Here is a 5,183-nt window from a genome sequence, read left to right on the forward strand (position 1 = left end):
CATTTGTTCCTTGAGTATCCCACATTTTTTCCCCAAAAACTCTAATCAGTGGCACAATCTTATTGTTTCCTAAATTTCCCATAACTTAAGCAGAATACTGATTGAGATAATTTTTCCTATCAGTGCCATTACAAATTATGATCCATGATCACAACTAACTTCCAGAAAACTGGCCAAAGTAAGTTTCCATTCATTCTACTAAAGATTTATTTCAAATAAATAACCCTTTCCCTAAGCTTCCTACTTTAAAATGTACACCATCACACTTTGCAAATACTCTCACTTTCTATATTATGGAAAGTATGTGGTACAGTTGTTGTATTTCTAGCTTATTGTGGAAAGTGCTAGTATTTGTTCTCTTCTTCAGGTGCACTGCTAGACTAAAACCCTGAGTTTCTTAGGAGTTGCATGCAGCCTTAGTGATCAGTTTCTGGCCAGTGGAATATGGGCGGAAGAGATATGCTACGCTTAGGTATGGTTCCTAAAATATCTCCTTTGTGATAGTCCATTTCTCTGTTCTATCACCTCCTACCTGGAAATAGAGAATCTACAAAAGGAGACCATGTTTATAGAAGATAGCAAAACAAAAATATAGAAGGAGGCCTGGGTCCCTGAAGCAATGTTGTTTTTGGTCGTTTATTACTATTTAATAAAATATTCATCCCCAAAAGTGGCTTAAGACAGCAACAATTTATTATGTTTCATATTTCTGTGGATTGACTTGGCAGTCCTTTTGTTCTATGTGGTGTTAGTTGAAGTATTAGGATGGATGAACAATCCAAAATGTTCTTATTCACCAACTGGTAGTTGGTGCTAACTGCCAGCTAGTACCTCAGGTCGACATGCAGGCCAGGAGCTTCAGTTCTTCACATTGGCCTTTGCGTATAGATAGTTGGACTTCCTTACAGCATCGGTGTTTAGGTTCCAAAAAGGAGCATTTCAAATGGCAAAGGCAGAAGCTTGTGGAACTCTTAAGGTCCTGTCTCATAATTTATACATTGTTACTTCTTATTTTATTAGTCAAAATAAATCACTGGGCAATGCCAGCTTCAGGGAGAAAAAAAATGGGCTCCTTATTTCAATAGGAAAAGGGCAAGGAATTTCTAGTCATCTTTAATTGAGTACAGTCCACTCTCAGGTTACAAATTATTTATGTTCCTTACACATGTAAAATCTGATCAGTCTTTCCTGAAATCCTATGAGTTTCTTTCCATTACAATATGAAGTTCAGTCTCAAAGTCATCCAGGTTTTTGTCATGTAGATGTTATTAGAGGCAGATGAGGCTCTGTTGGGTCGTTCTATGTGTGCAATGACCTATAAACTGAAGTGATATTTTATTTGTTTCCCAAACACCAAATTCACTAGCAGACAACATTTATTATTATAATTAATATAGAGTTTGGAGCCTTACCCTTTTTTCTTTGCTGGCAGATATGCATCTTATCCTCTGCATATTGATACTAATTAGTGCTACAGGGAACAATTAATGTAGGTGAAAGTGATAAAAATTTGTGTGTGTGTGTATGAGATAGGGAGTACCTTGATTAAATTTTAAATAAAGTTACCAGCAAAGGTATTGCCATCAGGATACCTTTTGAGTAAAGAACTGATCAAAGTAAGATAGCAAGGCATGCAATAATTTGGCAGTGACAAAAGTAGGAGACCTTTTTAAGGTTCTTACAATAATCTTGGTAAGAGACATTGGTGGTTTGGACCATAGAATACCCTTGGAGGAGGAAAGAAGTGATACAATTCTGGATATTTTTGAAAACAGTGCCAAGAAAAGTTTTTGATGAATGCTTGCGACAAGAGAGAAAAAGAGGTCAAGGAAGATTGACTCCAACAATTTTTACATAAAAAGAAGTAGAGGAATAGGGTTGCCATTATCTGATTTGGGAGAATATCTGCAGGCTAAGATTTGGAGGAAAAGTTCAAAATTTAAGTTTTAGATAGGTTAAACTTGCAATTCCAATAGGTTTCCAATGAAAAAGGACAACAAGAGTAAACATTTGGACATTTGAGTCTAGAATTCTTGAAATGTGAGTGGCCACTCAAAGATTAGGATTTTAATAGCCAATGGCTTTTAAAGTAAATTAAAAAAGGAAGCCAGTGTCTTTCACTTGCCAATAGCTATTAAAAGGTGAAAGGCCCTTGCTTCCTTGACAGAACCATTTTACTGGAATGGTAGGGATAAAAGTCTGGCTTGGGTTTATTCAGGGAAAATGGGAAGAGAGAATTTAAAAACACTGTATTTTGATAACTTTTCAATCTACAGCATTCACAGGGAGTCTTGCAGCTTCTGATTCCCTGAAACAGATTTGTAAATTTTTAGTAGCATAACCATCACAAAGAAATTTTGCCCATTGTCTTGTTCATCACAGGACATTTAGATTTGAAAATCTAGAGGTCTTATCCACATATGGGGAAACTAAACAAGTTCAAAAAGGAGTTAGAATTATATCCTAATATAGGAACTGGTGACACATTATAAAATACTCAATCAAAATGCTTGTTCAGAGCAATTCTGATATTTTAAGAAGACTTATCTGAAAATAAAGCTGCCTGATTGAAGGTCAAAAGGCCCAATCCATTACAGGACTTTTCCTTTTAAAATTTTTGCTAGCCAGGAATAGTTCACAAATCAGGAAGTAGAAAAAACATTGAGTTAAAGTATTAAGAAAGGAAACTTGATTTCTCTTCTTCATTTCCTTTGACAGAAATAGAATTATATTTCAACTAATTAGTTCATTGTGTAAGTGGACACACTGGAGGCAAGTTAAGCGCTGTATAAGCTGGAGTAGATGATTCAACATTATTGGAGTTGTTTGAGCTAAGGTCTTAGAAGTAGAAGTTTTTTACACTGGGATCTATGAATTTGATAAATTCACTCTACTTTTCAGTATGTTTTCGTATAGGAGGGACTGAGGATTACCAGGCAGGGCTACCTTATACAACCTTTTGAAATACATTAGGTAGGTACTAAGAGCGTGACAACATGTTGGCCCCCGTAGCTCCTCAGTTTCCAATTGGAAGGTTCACAGAGTCACCATCTTACTTACTACAAATAGTATGAGGCTTACAATGTTTTTTTTGTTTTTTTGTTTTTTTAATTCACATTTCTCCTGCCCATGTTCACTCTAAAATTCTGGTTCAAATATGAGTGACCACTTAAAAAATATGAGGATTAAGATATGACCAATGGCTATTGCAATGTGAAACTTGCGTTCTTGACAGAGCTATTTTGATGGAGTTGTGGGAATATGAATCTGGCACATTGCGCTGTGGCTGATTTCAGTGAATTGTTGGTAGCTTAGTGGCAATTATTTTTTCATGAGTGTTAATTTAATGTAAATAAATATATTTCAAGTTTAGTCAGTTTTTATAAAGGTTATTTTGTTGTGTTAATAACATTTGTTGGGGTAGAATTCACTTTATTTTGTCCCAAGGAAAAAATCTATATCGTACATATTTTATTAAGTAGAAAAAATATGCCAGTGAGAAAATTGGTACATTTTTTTACACTAAATATTTAATATCTCCAAGTGTATTTTAATCCCAGTAACACATAGACAGTTTTCTAGTGTTCCCTCTTGAAATTACTATAGATTTCACTTTACATCATAATACTGAGCAGTTTTAGGCTAGCTAATCCTTTATTATTAGAAAAGCAACAGGAGTAAAAACAATTGAAGACAGGCATTGAATGAGTACTTAGCCTCATCATTCTCTGGACATTTGAATATTGAAGGAGAGTACTACTTTTGCCTAAATGAATTAGTAATAGAATTTTTAGATTAATAGTTATGTAAGCAATAGACAAAAGAAATAATTTCAGCCTGTGGGAGAGAAAAGGCATTGGTTAGAAAGAACTGTTTTCCCAAATCATACATCTGTTTTCTTTACCAGTATGTCTGGAATGAACCACTAAATTTACTCACCTCTGTTCTATACATGTATTTAGTTCAACGAATATTGAGCTCAATACATTTTCTTCAAGCCATTTATTATTCATTTTCTGGATGTTGGATATTGTGAAATACAGCTATAAACCAAACACAGATTTATCCTTCAAAATATAATGGAAATGAAAATAGCTTCAAGCAAAAGATTTAAAATTCAGTGTATTAAGTGTTGTGATAGGGATATGCATTAAGGTTGTTTACCTAATTCAGATCAAGTATGAGGAGTCATGGGGAGGTACACTAGGAGATGGCTTCCTATATAAAGACAAGACTTTGGCTGAGATGCCAAGGACAAGAAATTAGCCGTCCAGACTAAGTGCATGTTCAAATTCCATGAGTTGTGATAGAGCATAATCCATTAAAGGACCAGAAAGTAATTGAATATAGATATCACCTATCATTTGTGACAAATCTAGTAGTAAGAGTTAAAGTAGTAAGAATGAGCAGGATGAAGATGCTTAAGGGTATCTTTGTCAAAAAAATAAATAAATAAATGAGTTTGTCTTTATCCTAAAACCAATGCATACAGTGAAATATTTTAAGCAGAAGAATGTCACAAAGAGTTTAATTTTTCTGGAGGGCCAGATAAGGACACTTCTGTGGGAATGCTCAAACGACAAAGATAGTTTAGCTTGTGTTAAATGGCCCCACCTACTGGCTTAAGCAGTACCAAATACAGATTAGTTGAGATACATATGGAGATATTTATCTACTCATCTATATATCTATGTATCAATCCACCTTACTGGATTGTTAAAATAATACCATTAATTATTTTAGTATATGTGCTGCCAAAGCGAGCACAATAATACCATTAATTATTAACTCTGTACATCTTGGGTATAAGAAAGGCCAGGAAAGAGTCAGCACGGTAATTCTAGGTCTATTTTTTTCTGAAGGGTCACAGTGAAAGTTAAACTAAGGAAGTTATATTGTTTTATTTACCCTTGAAAGGAAAGGAAAATGAGAGAAAGGAATATTGGAGAGAGAAAGTACTCACATGAATTACTCTTACTTTTAAGAGGTAGATCTATACCATGTTTTTGATGAAAGGGAACTACCAAGTTTAAGAAAAATCTGTTCTTCATGTATTCTAGGCTGTGTTGAGATATAGATGGACCCTCAGTAAAACAAATTTTTAAACCTTCATCTAACCTGTTATGTGTTTAGATTGGAGAAGACTAGCAGGATAGAAAGGGTGAGAGAAAGAAATGACAACC

This window comes from Eumetopias jubatus, unplaced genomic scaffold (genome assembly GCF_037043125.1).
Source record: "Eumetopias jubatus isolate StellerSeaLion01/CBP00866 unplaced genomic scaffold, mEumJub1_p1.0 scaffold_3, whole genome shotgun sequence".
Classification (NCBI taxonomy): Eukaryota; Metazoa; Chordata; class Mammalia; order Carnivora; family Otariidae; genus Eumetopias; species Eumetopias jubatus.